This window comes from Sorex araneus, chromosome 2 (genome assembly GCF_027595985.1).
Source record: "Sorex araneus isolate mSorAra2 chromosome 2, mSorAra2.pri, whole genome shotgun sequence".
Lineage (NCBI taxonomy): Eukaryota > Metazoa > Chordata > Mammalia > Eulipotyphla > Soricidae > Sorex > Sorex araneus.
This window is the reverse complement of record NC_073303.1, coordinates 285860512-285878763: the sequence shown is the minus strand read 5'-3', so window position 1 is coordinate 285878763 and position 18252 is coordinate 285860512. Positions and strand designations below refer to the sequence as shown.

At 36.5% G+C, this 18252-nt stretch overlaps 1 protein-coding gene across 3 annotated transcripts in view; it reads right to left on the bottom strand.

The window, feature by feature from the left end:
• FGF12 (fibroblast growth factor 12) overlaps positions 1–18252 on the bottom strand; it is a 580565-nt gene that overhangs the window by 226658 nt on the left and 335655 nt on the right. The gene's annotated exons all lie outside the window — the stretch shown is intronic.

The window sequence follows — 18252 nt, the reverse complement described above, 5'->3', positions numbered from 1 at the left end:
CCAGTGAATTAGGGCATCTGGTGTCTTTATCCTACTGACATTTCACTTAGCATCCAAAGCCTACTCATGTAGCACAGTGCCAGATTACATCTCTCTGTATAGTATCCCTCTGTGTATATATGCCACATCTTTATCTACTCATCTGTCTCAGCTCTTGGGTCATTTCCAGAGGTGGCCTTTTGTAAATAGTGTACTTCAGTGAGCATAGTCATGCCTTTTTGGGGAGGTGGGTGTGGTCTTTGGATGGTTGGAAGGGACCCTCCAGTTGATCCTTGGCCCAGTAGTGCTGAGCATGATACTTTGGTACTCATACTGGGGATGTGATAGACAATACAGATCAGATTGGTTCACTGCTGGGCTGATGCTGGAGGCATTCAGTGCCAGGCACCAGACTCACAACCTGAGCCTACAAGGTATGTTCTACCCATCTCAACTTCCCCTGCTTCCATAGATATCACTAAATTAGTGTTTGTGTGGTGTTTGATAGATATCTAAGTAGTACTGTAGCACTGTTGTCCCGTTGTTCATCGATTTGCTTGAGTAGGCACTAGTAATGTCTCCATTGTGAGACTTGTTGTTACTGTTTTTGGCAGTTTTGGCATATCGAATACACCATGGGTGCGGGCGGGATACTCTTGGTAGCTTTCCAGACTTTCTAAGAGGGATAGAGGAATCGAATCTGGGCTGGCCACGTGCAAGGCAAATGCCCTACCCGCTGTGCTATTGCTATATCTAAGTATACTATGTATTTGTTAAATTGCCACTAAATGTTTTCTATCACTCAGTCACTCAAAATGAGATTCCAAGTGATCTCCTGTCTTGATTTCAAATTTATTTTCTCTACTACTGTTTATAGCCATCTTTTGAATACATGCACCAATTTTTCTTCTCTAATATTGCAACTGCTATAAAATCATTGTTAGATGTTCTCCATCTACACTCTCCCCAACTTAGTTCTGTTTCTGTTCTCTACCATTAAGCAATTCAAATTTTCTTATCTTTAAAATGCATCTCAGAATAAAGAGCTGTGTTTTATCCATGAACGGTTTCTACTGACAGAGTACGACATTTTCTTCAGAAAGAGTTGAACTGTGCTGCTGCCTTGAAACGAACAAGAAAAGTTTACATTGTCCTCTCAGGACCTTTGTGGGCTTCTCCATAACTTTAAGCTTTTATGTTAATGTTGAAGACAGGAATTCCTGCTTAACAGGGTGATGATTTAATGTTTTACTATTTGATACTGTGCCTCACCCAGGAAGTGTCATGGGTTTACTTTCCAGATATTACCTAGATCAGAATCACATTACTTCCACTAGTCTTTGAAAGATGAAAATTTTCTAACTCACCATTTATCATATAGAGTATTATCTCAGATAAATCTATCCACCTGCCTACCTAAGACAGACCTGAGGCTGTGTCATGTGTCATGTGTCATGTGTCTGTATCATGTGTACTGTATCATGTGTCAGTATGAAGGTTAAACCTAGTGTTCTACTCTGCGTGCCTAGGGATGGTTCTGATACCTCCCTCCTACTGGCACTCCCTACCCCCACAAGTACATGAAATCAGTTCCGACTCCTCCTTATGAATATGTCTTCTTTTAATTCCTGGCACTTCTTTGATTCAAAGCTTAACTTTGCATTCTAATTTTTACTGTTGCTATATTCTCTCCAGCAGATCCGCCTAGTTTTAAGTGAGAGGCAGGGTCCTTTGGTAACAACTCAGATTTTCAATAATCAATACTTTGTTTCAATATTGATGTTTCTAATGCCTCCTCTCTTTAACAAATGGGACCTTATGGGGGTCGCTTTAAAAATAAAATATATTGGAAATTAGTTTGTAGCTAGAACTATGCAATCAACCAAATAGAACTAAAAAAAAAAACAACATCTTGAAGGACTGTGTCACCAGCACAGGACTAGTTCCTGTCTAAGATCCAAGCGGCCATTTACACAGTAATTGAGAGCACGCCAGGACCAGGTATTATGCAAAGAGATTAAAGTAAGGGGGCCATTAGTAAGAGGTGCCACTGGGGCACCAAACTTTAATTCTTAAAGGAAAAATAAATAAATAATTTACTTGAGTGCTTTCAAAAGACGAATACATGAAAACATATATCATTTTCCCTACATGACCATAAACCACCGGTTGAAAAGGCTATCCTCACCCTTCCTCCTTAGAGTTCAAACAAGAGCCCCAGAGCTAGAATGACTTTTATGTGACATGCTCATCACAATCAGTCTTTCTCCTTTTCTTTTGAGAGTGCTCCCAAGGGGCTCAAGAGGCTGGAGGGCTCTCCCCGGGGATTCACAAAGACAACCAAACTGGCAGTTCAACGGAAGGGCCTTGAGGATGTAGTATTCCTTGGGCTCTACGGTTCCAGGAGTTAGCCAGGTCCCCATAGTGGTGCTTGGGGCAACAGGGCCACACCCTGGGATGCTCAAGGGAGCATGTGATTGTAAAGCTGGGGACTATGTTGGAATAAGTCACATACAAGGCACTTTCTTTAATCCATGTCTTATCTCTCTGGTCCTCGGATGTCTTCCTTAACTATTACACTAGTTTATTTTTTAAAATGCATTACTACTCATTTTACAGATGGCAAACAATTTCCAGATTACTGATGAGCATAATTTTAATAACTTAAATTGAAAACTTCCGAAAACAATAGAGTAGGTATCCATTCTCTGCACTTAGAACATAGATCACCAAGGTATGCTAGGATGGGCATAAGTCTCCAGTTTAAGAAAATACTATTTATTTATACTTTCCTTTTTTAATCTTCTTTCTCCTGGCTCTACATATGTATATAGTTAATTTCAATAATTTATGTCTGCATTTCCTATATAATTTATATGGCAATGCATTAAATATACTAACAAATACATATTAAAGCATTCTGCTATATAAAAAATTGTTCTTAGTATTCACATCTTCAATAATAAAATGAAGTCCCAAGAACTTGAGGGGCACAAGAAAATATTTGTTCTTTTGGAAAAGGATCTTTCACTTAATTTCAAGAAAACAATGAAACAAACATACAAAGTGCAAGAGTTTGTCTCACTCATAGGCACATATGACTATGTTTTTTCTTAAATATCACATGCCTATAACACATGCCTGAGAGGGCTTCCTTAAACTCTGCTTAACAATATTCTCTCAATCACCACTCTTCAGCAGATGGCACTAGAGAGAAAAAGGCTATACTTCTAATCTCAATTCTGCCACTTTGGATACTCTCTTCAAAGCTCAAATTTATCATAAAAGATTAAAGAAACTTGATTACTAGGATATATTTTATGGTTTTAAAATAAGTATAGTGGTGCTTTTGATGATTATTTTATTATCCTTCAATGATTAGATAGCATGAAATCTCCAGCTCTAAACACATACCAAAAACAACAATGGTAGATAGCAGAGATATTTTAGAGCTTAATACTTGTGGAGAAATGTAACTAGAAATTAATAACAAGGTTTAAATTAAAGGCTGTGCCAGAAATCTGGAAGAACATAAAATCAGTTCCAACTTTAAATAATTATAATTAATATCCGCTAATAATTAAGTGGGTGATGTGTAGTTTCAGCTCCGGGTGCCCAAGCTTCTGTTTCTTGTCTCATTATTAAGAGTTACAATTGACTGTGCTGCAGATAAACCTTTAGGCAAAGCGTATTTCATCTCATTGCTTAATGGACTGGCATATTCCTGGAATTCAGAGTCTGGAACTTAATTTTGGTGGCGAAATAATAAATGGTTGGCTTCAACACCCTCTTCCACATTGGAAAAACTCAGGCTATTTCATAGCCTAAAATTTTATTAAGCTTCATAAGATTCAATGAAATCCTACAAAGCAACCCTCTAAAATCAAGTAGAGGGAGTATGGAAGACAAATATAACAGTAGAACTTTACAAGAGTAAAGTTCAAATAGGAGAAGGAGACGATGCTATTATTTTGTAAAGTTTCTTGTCTAGAAATTCTGTTTGTGACAGTGAGATAGTAAAAAAATTAATAACAATAATAATAATAATAATATTAACCCTGAGAAAATCACACCTATTTGTGTGGTAAAGAGTACAACAGGACCTTTTGGGATTCTTTAGCAACACAGTTGAATATGGAATTCATTTCACCAGAATGTCTTCATCTCCTGCTGTGTCGAGTAACAAGAGAAAGAATACTGCAATCTCTACTGAAGTCAATGCTTATCCAAAGACAGTGTGATGCAAGCTACAAAGTTAATGTATAGTTGTCATAGTAATAATATTTAATTTTTAAATGACTAAAATTATTTTGTAATATTTAGCCTAGCATGGCCGACATACATAATCCTTGTAAAATTATTAAGATATTTTATTTTTCTGCATGCTGTGTTAAAAATTCACTGTGTATTTTATAATTGCAATATATCTCTATTCAAACTAGCCATGTGCAAGTACTCAAACTCACACTAGCTAGTAGTGGCGATCATAATGAAAAGCATCAGCTTAGATAGTTACACATTTTGATTGGCATATTTCTCCAACTACTCTGTCAGTGTATATTACATAAACCAATAATAATCTCAGTAAACTTCATAATAACAAGGTTAAAAAAAACACCTATGTCCCCAAAAATTCAGGTCAAGAGAAGACACAAGGCAAAGCATATATTTCTGTTACTTGCCTCCTTTTTTCAGCCCAGACATTGCTCCTCACTTTTATCAAGACTCTGCCCTTGGTACTTGGCCAAGAAAAACAGGTGTGAACAAGGCAATTATGGTAAGTGCTCTCAGGAAGGTGTCTGCTCTCAAGAAGTAGGCCTTAACCAAATGAGACAATAGTTAACTACAGTACAAAAAGTAGTCTGAAGGCAATCTGGCTGCCACAAAGGATGGGCCAGACCTTGTCTCTAGGAAGTGAGTGTACATTAAATGTTTGTGTCCTTCAAAATATGTGTGTTGAAATCCTTAACTCCAAAAGCGACAGTATTAGGTCATGGAGCCTTTCAGAGTTGATCACATTAAGACAGAGAGAGATAATAAAAGTTCTTGTAGGATCCAGTACCTCTATAAAAGAAGCCCTAGATGGATCCCTCTGATTTTTTCACCATGCAGAACCACAGTAAGACCATAGCAACAGTGAAGATTCCCAGCAGCCACAGAATCTATGGGTGCCAACACATCAGTTTTCTCAGTCACTAAAAGCGAGGGATAAATATATGTTGTTTATAAGCCTTGTCATGAGTGGTATTTCTGTTAGAGCTACCCAAAATGACTGAGAGTAGTAAAAAGCCTTAAAAAGAAAGAAGGAATTTAGCTAGATGAAGCAGTTGGTGAGAGAAAATATAGGAAATGGAAAGTTATGTTCCCAAAATATATCAGTGTAAGATAAAAAGTTCAAAGGCAAAAAACTTCTCTTATTAAACAACTGAAAATATACCTGGAGTTTACATACTCAAAATGGAACATGTTTCAAAGTCAGTCTAAACGATTCCAAATATTAGAGACTATGTTGGAAAAGCAGTGTGAAAGCAAGGGTCATTTGGAAAACTTTGTATTTAAAAGCTCAAAACCAAACAACAAGAAAACAAAGATACAGGAAGAGATAGAAACAGTAATCTATGTAAAGCTAATAACCGCACTTATCCAGCAACTAAACATTATACAGTGCTCCATTATACCAAAGCTGACTACCTCTTTCTATGCATGCCAGTGATACAGAACTTTAGTGCACAGCTGTAAGAAGCAAAATACCATCGTACGAATCTAGCCTTTGATTTTAAGCACCTTTCTTTCAATAATAGCCTTTCTTTACTAGCTAGTTGTTGGTGTAGTTTGCTTTTGTACTTCCTATAGCAATAACAAAATGCATTACTATGTATTAAAAGAAAGCAAAACTGGAAGGAATTGAATGGAAGAGACCTCTAAGACTTTGGGGAGGGTAATGGGTTACCCAGTGTTAGTATAATGTTGGAATTTTATGAAATTATGTAAGCATGAATCCATACTTATTTATATTGTAAATCACAGTACCTTAATAATAATAAAGGTAGAACAGGTCAATAATAAAATAAGCTGAATGTTTGAAAAATTAAAAAACCTGAAAAGCTGTTTTAAAAAACAGCTGGTCTTTCCAAGTAGAGACATATTTTTCTTCTTTTGATATTATTAAACTAGAGGAAGCTATCAATCCAGATAACTCATGTAATGTTTATTATTCACAACTGTATCATTTATATTGGCCATATATTAACCACAATAAATCAATATATGATTATATAATATTACTAAAATGTTATTCTATAAAAGCACGACAGTTTTAAAAGAAGGAATGCCTATAAACTTTTAACATTGGCAAGAAGCAATGGAAAGACACTGAAAAATTTTAAGCATGAGGGTATTATCAAAACTATTTTAAAATCTGACTAGAGGGGCTAGAGCAATAACACAGTGGATAGGGAGTTTGCTTTGCAAGCGGCCGACCCGGGTTCAAATCCCAGCATCCCATATGGTCCCCTGAGCACCTTCAGGAGTAATTCCTAAGTGCAGAGCCAGGACTAACCCCTGTGCATCACCGGGTGTGACCCAGAAGCAAAAAAAATAAAATAAAATAAAATCTGACTAGAGACTGCAAAAGAAAAGATAAGGACAAACTATAAAGACAAATTAGAAAACAACAGTCACAAACTAATACAGAGATGGCCAACATGGATTAGAGATTTTTCTAGGGACAGAAAATACTTTTGAATGTAAAAGTGCCTTGACTTAGTTATTAATTGTAAGTAGGCAGAAAGATGCATGGGAGGGCTATAAAAATAGAAAGAGGAAGTATGAACCCATGGCACAGCCAGAATTTTCTTAAGAGAAAATAGAATACATCCTTAAGTGACATATTTCCCCAAAAATAACATATCCCCAGCATGACATAAAAGGTAAAACTCAGCATTTATATTTCCTGACCTAGTGAATATTGCTCTATCCTTGTGATCCTTAGTGACCACTGAGTTTGGAGTGTCTCCATGAAATATGAGGGAGGCAGCGGGGCAGGCTGTGTACTTGGGGACATGTATCCTTTCTCTGATAATGACCCTTGCATGCTCCTATGCAGGTGTGGCAATACATCAAGGATGAAAAGACAATTTTGAAACAAATCTAAAATAGCTTTGTCAGCAGTCCCTGAACTTCTATAGATTGTCATGGTCAAACTTAGCCTGATATGTCAAGGATGATTCCAAGACTCTGATCTAAGCATCGATGGATATCAGCTATTGTTTGAGAAGGGAATTTTGTTGTTTGTTGTGTTGTGTTGTCTTGGAGATGCTCCGGGGCATCTCCAGGCTTTGCACTCACGAATTACTCCTGGCAGTGCTCAGGATACCATATGTGGTGCCGGGGATCAAACCCAGGTCCACCACATGCAAAGAAAACACCCTACCTGCTGTACTATGTCTCTGACTCCTTGAGAAAGGGAATTTTGAAAGAGGAACAATCTGGGAGCAAATTTACAGATTCAGTTTGGTGTATCTACAGTTTAAGGTGCCAAGTGGTAGTTGGATATACTAGCGTACTCAAAGTTCAGAAGAATGCTCATTATGGCAATGTGGATGTGACCAGAATGACTTCTGGCAAGTAAAGTTATGAGTGATAATCTCGGGACTCAGCCTTGAGAGTTAAACATGAGAGCATAAATTAAGTCAAGAGAAAAAATTAAAAACAGGATCACTACAAGAGTCATAAAAACGAAGACTGAAAAAAGACTCACTATAACTGGTAAACTGCTCATTAGCAAAACAGTATTATTATGTAGGGGAGAAACCAGATTAGGATGATATGAAATGAGTGGCGAGTAAGGAGAGACTGGTGGTGAATAAAGGGAGGGTTACAATTGGGAGTAAACAGAATGAAAAGTTGACTCCTGGCAAAATTCTGGGAATTGCAGTAAGGTTGTATTTTATGTCTTTGAAAGATATACATCTCTAGAATTGTAAACAGCCAGGGATTAAACATAAGTTATTCTTCCTATGAAGAAAGAGATAAAATTTATAACACTAGAGTGGTCTCAGCTAAAAGAAATATATATATATATATATATACATATGTATACACACATATATATGTATATGTATATATGTGGATATGTATGTATATGTGTGGATATATATGTATATATATGCACTATTAGTAGAAGAAAAGAAAAAGATCTGATGTCCATTTTCTTATTCAGTTGCAAAAGTGTTGACAAGCTCCTATACATGGAGGCTCACTTTGGATCAGTTCATTCTCACTCAAGATTTCCAGTACATATGTAAGAATTCTGCAAAGAAGAAAAATCACATTGAAGTGCACTAAATATCTACTATCTACTCAGCTTCATCACCGAGTTGCCGTAGGTTTCTCACTTGCCAAGATTTAGGGGTGTCTGTTAGAGCACCATCTGCACAGCAGACAGCCATTTCCCTGTGTATCACAAAAGCAGGCGAGAACAACAAAATAGGAACTGCGTTAAGTGTCAGGAGAACTTGACCCAATTTCAGACTCTATCACTCATTTTGGGTGAGTCATTAATCTTTTCTTTTTGTCCCCATCTGTATAGAATAGGAAAAGGGTAATGTGGATAGATGGAGAGAGAGAGAGAAGTAGGAAAATTCTGGGAAGGAAAAGTTTTTCAGAAACTGCGTGCAAACACATGTATGAGAGAATTTTTCATTGTTGTTTAGTGACTTTCAGTGTGACTGTGGCAGGAAAAGCCCATGTCTTAAGCACTGAGTACTTGGATTATATGTAAAATCATCAAGTAACTAACATTGGCTTCCTATTACTACTTATTTTCCTATTATGATATACTGAACTTACATGATTTTTTTTCTAATTCAAATAGCATTTTATCATAGATATGTCCCATTTGGAAGATAAATTTAAGGTATTACTACCCACTCCTAAGATTTGGACTAGGGCACAGGGTAAAATAATAATAGAGAACTACCTACCATAATTCAAGCATTAAAATTTATAAATCAAGGTAACTGTTAACTGGCTTTGATACTTGAAAATTAGACCTTTCTTTCTAATGACTTAGAATCCCCACGCTCCTCAATCTTTCACTGAACAGGAAACAGTGGTGTAACGTAGGCTCCAGTTCACAGCTCCGTTCACACCTTCTCCTGCGCTGAATCACACCTTACGGGGATGAACATGGACATAGAATCCCGCATGTCTAACCAACATTCAAAACTCTTGCAAACATCCTGGGTGACTCTTCAGGCTTGTTAGCATACCACCTTCAACTCAATTTGCCCTGGATAGTACGCCTCCCATGACACAGACCCTGGCAAAGGGCTGAGTACAAGAGGGCAGAAACTTCTAGAATTGTTTTAACCCATGTGGTAGAGAATGAAGAATTGCAAGCTTCAGGTGAACAGGAGCCCTTAGCTGCTTGAAGTTCATGGAGATCATGAGGAAAGGCTAACCAGGAGAAATATCAGTGTACTAAGGACAAAGACCCTCTGACAAAGGATTAAAGAAACTTATGTTCTTTAAGATTAAGTTAACTGGAATTCAGTAAAGTAATTATCTGTTCCTTGAATAGAGGTAAGCTTTACTAATGCACGGTAAGCTTTCAATAGGAATGGATAAAGAACACAAACCTTCAGAGTGCTATTGTCAGGACATGAGCATTCTTTCACTCTCTCCAAAGCTAATACTGTGGGCCCAAAGCTGACTGAAATACATCCCATTATGTGTGCGTTTTGTGGTTCTGATATCCTTCATGACAGTGCAGTTATTTGTGCATTTATACTTGCTAGCATGTACAAATATGTGTGTTTATGGGTACACAGTTTTCTCTAGCTGTCATGTGTTCTAGGAGCATATATCATATATGGTTTATAACAATTATTATTTAACTTTTATTTTACTACTCATGTTTTCCAAACACAGATTTCATCTATGTTCTGATAGGTTTATGAACCAACATGCAAACTTAGACATTTCACCCTCCAAAACAACATTCAGATCTTATCAAAAGTTACTTTTCTTGTGCTTCAAATTTATTGTAGCTATAAAGTCCTATCACCACTCAAATTCAGACAAGTAAAAGAGAATGTGAGCATTAAAAGAGTGCATTATAGTTCTGATTAGCATTAATACCATTTCCCCACTTTTTTTTTCTATATACACAGCAATGCATGAACAGAAGTATATAGAGATGAATTTAAAATGGGCAGTTGGCTAAGCAGGTGAACAAAACTACTTCTGATATAACTAGTAAAGAGACTACTGTGAGAGACAACCTAGTACAATGAAAAAAACACTGGAATTAGAGTGAAAAGCTGACAGCCAAAAGTAACAAAAACGTTTTGAGCACTGGGCACAGAGTTTGTACTGTTTTATGCATTGCCAGCACTAACTTGTCAGGCACTTCTTTGTCTCTAAAACTGCAGATGGCTGAAACAGCTACTATGGCATCGCAGAATAAGATGAATAACAATTACATGAACATAAAAAGGACAGTGGCAAGCAGGGATCTGTACTACCCTTGAGAAGAACAGAGGGAACTATCCATAGTATCTCAGTCTCAGATAACTACGCTGCAAATTCTCGGATTATGCTCAGACTCCATGATTATCAGCGGATCAAAATATACCCAGGCATGCATCCATGTGGGAAAGCCCTGCAGAGAAGCTGGTTAATATTTTATGATGACATCTCAGAGGAAGAATTTGAATGACACTTCATAGTTGGCCTTTTGTGATTTCAGAGAATAGATGTGACAAGTGTAAGACCGTTTAGGAGCTCCTGCGAAGCGGGGAATGTTAAGGTTCAAATAAACTGAAAGTATAACTAACCATTTTATTAAGATGATTAGGCATTCAAGGATGCCTCTCCCTTTTTTCTAGGTTTAGAAAAGGAAAATGCATTTTAATATATTCAGAAAGCCAAGTTCTGCTCGAATAATCTTTACTAAATGTTTACACAAATTCCATTCTATCACTTGCTTCTTTTTTTTTTCAATAAATCAGGACAGTTATTTTCAATAATGAGAGAAACAAAATTGAATCAGCTTTACAGTCTGATTGCAACCATTCTTAATTATTTCATGTAATTAAAGTACATAAAACATAAGTGTTCATAAAATAAGCAAAGAACAAAAACAACCCAAATCAGTATAATGGAGTTTGAGCTACAAAAACTGAACATTATGTTAGAGGCTATCAAGATTTATATCAAATTTTATTTACATATTTCAGACATGTGAACTTACAAAAATTGAAATATATTGCATATATATTACATGCTCTGGAGGGTTTTTTTTCTGGCAGGGCAGGGGAGTGTCACACCCTTTGGTGCTCAGTGTTTGGTCCTGGCTCTACTCTCAAGAACTTACTACTAGTGGTGCTCAGAGGACCATACTCAGCGCTGGGGATTAAACTGGAGTTTGGCAATGTTGGACAAGTGACTTAAATCCTGTGCTATCACTCCAGCCTTCCGGTTCTTTATCTTACAGAGTGAAATACAATGAAGGACCAGATATTGAACTGTTATTAGGCCTGCAGTTAGAAGTCTTACCTTAAAAATAATACAACCTGGGGCCGGAGCGATAGCACAGTGGGTAGGGCGCTTGCCTTGCATGCAGCCGACCCGGGTTCGATCCCCGGCATCCCATATGGTCCCCCAAGCACCGCCAGGAGTAACTCCTGAGTGCAGAGCCAGGAGTAACCCCTGAGCATCGCTGGGTGTGACCCAAAAAACCAAAAAAAAAAATAATAATACAACCTAATATGGAATCTCTATAAGTTACAATACATTTCAAGATAGCAGTAAATAGAAATAGAATTGAACATTACAGGATTATAGAAGAAAATTTTAATGTAATACAATCTATTAATTTAAATTATAATTTTATTCAGATTTTTCCATTTCAATGCAACTTGCATATATTATCTAATTGTGAAGCAGTATAAGAAGTAGTCAAATTAATAACAAATGAGAGATTTAATTTTAAATAAAATATAAAAATAAAAACAGAATGAAGGAAAAATTTACTATATCTTAGGAATTAAAAAGTAGTGCAGGGGGCTGGAGCAATAGCACAGTGGGTAGGGTGTTTGCCTTGCACGCAGCCGACCCATGTTCGATTCCCAGAACCCCATACGGTCCCCTGAGCACCGCCAGGGGTAATTCCTGAGTGCAGAGCCAGGAGTAACCCCTGTTCATTGCCGGGTGTAACCCAAAAGGAAAAAAAAAGTTGTGCAAAAATGCATCACTTAGTTGATGCTTAAGATACCCAATTAGTAAAGGAAAAAGTGAGAAAAAAATGAGAAGTAAACAAAAACAACCAAAATATTAAACAAAAGAAAGAAAGAATCATAGAATGAAACAGAATTGTGAGGTCAACAAATAAGAAAAGACTTAATGTAATAATATCTATTCCACAGCTTTCTCCTGAAAACTAGAACCATATGGTCTAAATCTTTTCTCTAGGAAAAGACTGTAAACTGCTGTTTATATTTCAATGCTATCCCCTCAACACTTTTTTCCCTCCTATAATTTGAAGAGAAAATGAAGAGGTTTTGGTATTTAGTGTTTAATTATTTTCATAAAGTGAAAACAATGAGTGGGGGAGAGGGAGGAAGAGGAAGAGGGAGAGAAGGAAGAGAAAGATGAGGAGAAGGAGGAGCAAAAGGAGGAGGAAGAGGAGGAGGAAGAGAAGGAAGAAGAACAAGAAGAAGAAGAAGAAGAAGAAGAACAACAACAACAACAACAACAACAATAATTATTTTCAAATAAATTCTATCTCATTTGAGTCTAGTTAAAATCTGTCTTAAATGTTTACTGGACACAAATGTTTAAAAACAGGCATTTTCCTTTAAGTAAATTAAGCATATGTACAAATGCAACTTTCAAAGTGCATTCTTTCTCTAACTAGTTTTAAGGCAGGTTAACACAAGCTAAGAATACACTAGTTATCACAATTAGATAACTGCTTAAAAATTCAACATAAGAAATAATAAAATGATGAAACAATATCACTTGTTCCATCGTTCATAATGTCTGGGCAATGACAACAATAAAAAAACTACCCATATTTAAATAAATTCTAAAGTTCTCATTTAACTTTTTAAACATTTTATCTAAGCCAAATAAGGGACTATAGTGACCCAGATGTGTAAAGAAAGAACTCTCTCATAGGGTGACTCATAATCACTAGCTTAATTCCCTTCATTGGTTAAAAATCTTCAAATACTTGTGTCTCCTTTTTATAAAACACACCCAAAATGGATGCATTGTTCACCAACTGCATGGGAAACGTCCTTATGGAGGGGTGGGGAAGCCGTCTGGGCAGTGTATTTTTTGATTCAGTAACTGCTGACAGGGAGCCAGACAGCCCCCATCTTTATTCAGTTGGTTTTGTTCCCACCACTCACATTTAATCTTCTTCAACATTCTTCTCATCTTCCTGATTTGGGTCAAATGCCAGCCAGACCCTAAAGGTTGTAGATTGATGACGAAAGAGGAGGACAGCAAATCTGACAGTGCCGATCACAGGAAATCAGTTAGAGATCGCCATTTTAAAGGAGTTTTGTGAGCAACTGGTAAACCTGACAAAACATTTTGTGGAGAAGGAACAGAGTTGGCTGGTTTGTTTTTAAGTTCTGTGTAGGGGCTGAAAAGATAGAATAGCAGGTAGGGCATTTGTCTTGCATCTCATAGACCCAAGTTTGAAACCAAAAACAATTATGTTAAGAAATTATTAAGCATTCAAATAAAATGAGCTTTAAATACCAGATAGGAGGCTTTATAGAAGTCCAGATTACAAGAGGAAGTAAGTTTCTAAATCATGTCAGTAATGAGAGAGAGAAGAAAAAGATAATATGGAACAAAAATTGTGAGATTTACATGATGTTCATGATTATCCACAGTTCATGTTATTCTGGCTCCCAGATAGTGCCATTTGGTGCCACATAAACAAATAAATAACTGCAAGTTTGTGGAGAACAAACTGAAGAGGTACATGGCTAGAGGCATATAAGGAAATATGAGTGGGGATTCCAGCTCGTCTTGGTCTCAGAAAACTAGAAAGATTTGTTAAGTGCCTCCGAGCCAGTGTTCAATATGATGGGAAACAATAAGTGCAAGATGGAAACAAAAAAAAGGGAAATAATAAGTGCAAAATGAGGAAAGTTGCATTTGAGTTACAAGTGGAGCTACAGAGAGTTATGTACCTAGTAAATAACTGGGAATCTGAATGAGGACCCCACACGTCAATTTGTGAGTCAGAAATATAGCGGCTTGATAAAGATGAACATGTCCAAGGAGAAGCTATGATAGAGAAAAAAGGGAGGAAAAAACTAAAAAATAAAATCACATACTCACACAAGCACATACACACACACACACATATTTAAATACATTATTCCACCATGAAAATAGACCTAGCCACGAACAGGTTCAGTACTTAGCAAAAGAACCTATACTACAAGAAACAGTTTCAATAAGTGTTGAGAAGGTTATGAGAAAAGTATCTACAGATTTAGTGGGTACATAAGGGATAAAGTGCAGAATTTTCTTGGGAAATAGGTGTAAATGATAAATGAAGCTTACATGAGCAGAAGGTAGACAAAAACGAATTACTGTCTTGGGATGAGAAAAATGTTTATCTCCTCATCACATTAGTGCATAGACTGTAACAATGAAATTGCAAACCAGGGTATGCTCAGAACTCTTAATATTAAACACAATAAGGTCTTCAAGCATATAGCTCACATGCTGTGAAATCTAGCAGTGAAAGTTTCTAAATCAATTCCGGTAAGGTCTAGACCAACTGGAGACTTAATTCAAAATACAGGTGAAAAACCTCTTACGAAAATCCTAAGAATTGTGTTAACATTAAAAAGTAATAAAATCCCCACTGTGAAATTATAAAGTTCTATTCTCAAATCACTTATAAATAGCAGTTCCAAGAACAGTTAACTAAATAATAGTGTGCGTAGGGATAAAATGACCTCCTACAAGCCTCCCTGAAATCCTAATCTAAGTTAGGGGTTTTTTTAGGGGCTTCCTGGTGATGCTGGGGGTGGGGGATACCCCATGCAATGCTAAGCCAGCAGTGCTGATGTCTCAGTACTCAGGCCGGAGATGCAATGCCAGCAGTCACCAGGGTCACACTCAGCAGCATGTAGGCACCATGTTTTACCAAGGATCATAATTCGGGGACTCAAACAAACAAGTTATGCACTCCATCCCTTTGAGCTATTTCTCCACGCATGACTTAAGAATATTATATTGCAGACCTGTCAGATGAAACGGGGGGAGTTACATATTATTTTTATTTTTAATGATTTTATTGTATATCATTTGTTTTCCAAAAGATTCCTTTTACTTGGTAACCATAGTGTAGCCTCTAGAGATTATTATGACATTCACTTTAGAAACAAACAAAAAAATAATATCTCTTTTCTCAAAAGCATTAAGATTAACATCTTGGATATCAGAGAGATGGCAGAGGGGTGAAGGCCTTGCACATGGCCTATTCCAGTTCAATCCCTGGAACCACATATGGTCTCTAAATAGACCATGACTGATGGCTGAGCAGGTTAGAGAAAGCCCCAAGCATAGGAATGCACCAACTGCCACCCATCCCAACCCCAAAGAAAAGATTCACTTTGTAGTAAACTAGGGAAATAGCCCAAATGACATGAATGGTGCAAAGGAAAAAATTTTTCTGTGTATATTATACCCCAATACACTGAAAAATGGAAAAGCTAAAGAAGAGAATGGGTGAAATATCAGCCATACTTGTGAGAAGAGATGATAATGGATGATAGGTATATGTATATAGATAGATAGATAGATAGAGAAATAGATAGATAGATAGATGATAGATATATAGATGATAGATAGATAGATGATAGATAGATAGATAGATAGATAGATAGATAGATAGATAGATAGATAGATAGATAGATAGATAGATAGATAGATAGATGAGAGAGATACATACATACATAGCACTGTAGCACTGTCATCCCTTTCTTCATCGATTTGCTTGAGCAGGCAACAGTAACATCTCCATAGTGAGACTTCTTTACTGTTTTTGGCATATCAAATACACCACAGATAGCTGCCAGGCTGAGCGTGCAGGTTGGGATACTCTCTGTAGCTTGCCAGGCTTTCTGAGAGGGACAGAGGAATCGAACCCGCGTCGATTCCTGCTGTGCTATCACTGTGCCTGCTGTGCTATGGCTCCAGCCCACATATATGTGTACATACATAAATATGAGTAAAATTCACAGAATATAAAATTATTGTTTAAGCAATATTTTAATTATGTCCTTCCTTTCTAAATCTTATTTAACCACGAGTGAACACAATTATATTTCGCCAACTGTTTTGTATTATAGACGTCAATTATAACAAATGCTAAGACTAGGTCAATTCTGATATTTTTACAAACGTGGTTTCTTCCTTCCTTCAATGAGGAAATCTTTATTGAAAGTGTATCAAAAGTTGTATACAAAGGCATGGGAAATCTAAAAACTTAATAATTAAGACAGGATTTTTCCTCTCTACTACCCATTTTCCTTACACTACCATTTTATTTATATTTTACTAAATTTCCATTACTACATTTAAATCTGGGTTGGAGCGACAGCACAGTGGGTAGGGCATTCACCTTGCACATGGCCAACCCGGGTTTGATTCCTCCGCCCCTCTCGGAGAGCCCGGCAAGCTACCAAGAGTATCTCGCCTGCACAGCAGAGCCTGGCAAGCTACGTGGCATATTGGATATGCCAAAAACGGTAACAAGTTTCACGATGGAGACGTTACTATTGCCCGCTCAAGCAAATCGATGAGCAAGGGGATGACAGTGACAGTGACATTTAAATCTGTTGTTTAATAGGACATTTCACATTAGAATATTAAGTAATTAGCCTTCAACTTTACAGTATCACATAGTTCCTTTTCTTATCTATTTTGTATTGTTAGCTTTTCTTTGAAATTCCACTAACAAATGAAAGTACTTTTCATTCAAACAAAAGTTACCTTCACCATCTATTAAATTCTTTCAATGCTGAAGTCCAAATTTATGAAACAATCTATTTTGGATGCCCAATGCAATGCCAAGAACTTTTCTTTAAAAAAAGTAAAATTTTAAAATAGTGTCAATTTAAGCTCAATTAAAAGATCTAAAAGCAGACTCAAGAAAAGAGCAATTAAACAAAAATTCAAATTTCCTCAAACCTATTCTAACACAACTGCCATATATTTTAGAATTTTATATCCTGCATATTGGTACACTCTTTTCTCATATTTGAACATATAGGTATCTCGGAATCCAACCACCTATCCTCTATTATTATTAGCCAAAATATACATAAGAATGATACATCTGAATATCTCAGAAACATCTGATGTCACCCCTTCATTCTGAAAATGAGAAATCTTATCTGAAGGGAAGAAAATTTACTTCCTCAAGGTCAAGTATACTACCAGTCTAATGTTATTTCTATATTATGCTACCTTTTCCTGAATCAGAGCTCTCTTTGATTCTTAGGATCTTAAGAAAAAGGCTAAAAAAGAATACACAGAGGACTACAGCACGCTGCTGGTACCAATAGCTTTAGGAGTAAGAGAAGAGGGGAAAAAGTAAGCCAATGAGCTATAAAAAATTGACAGAAAGAAGCTTTTTCATTAGTCTCAATCAATTCCCCCATCACTTAGAGCTTTAGCAAGGAAAGTGAAACCAGAGTGAATATATCCCCTCAAGGGTATTTTACACTAAAACGACTTGTTGATCTCAACCCTAAATGTAAATGCCAGGCATAAACAAATTTGAAATCAATGGCAAAGGTTATTCTTCATTAATCTAATGCTAAGAGAGCAAAGCAAATCAAAAAACTATATAGGCCATTTACTAAATTGGCTCTACCACACAGTTCCTCTTGGTTTAGGGGGGAGAGGTAAAAACAAATATAACAATATCTCCTCTTCTGGCATGTCTTCAGAGACAACTACAATTATAAGTAGTACTCTACCGTGAAAGATAGTAGATACTGCATGACATAAAGACAGGAAGTAAGTGGATGTTGTGTAAAGGCAAACAGGAAAATAAGAGGTTCTAAATATGTATCCAATACTTAAAAAATCCAATACTATATATCAAATGAAAATGGATTCACATTATTTTATAATTTAATATTAAGTGAAAGAAAATAATGCGGGCCTAAGACTCTAGTTCCATTCTTTGCTCCACATTTTTATATTTGTGCACAAACT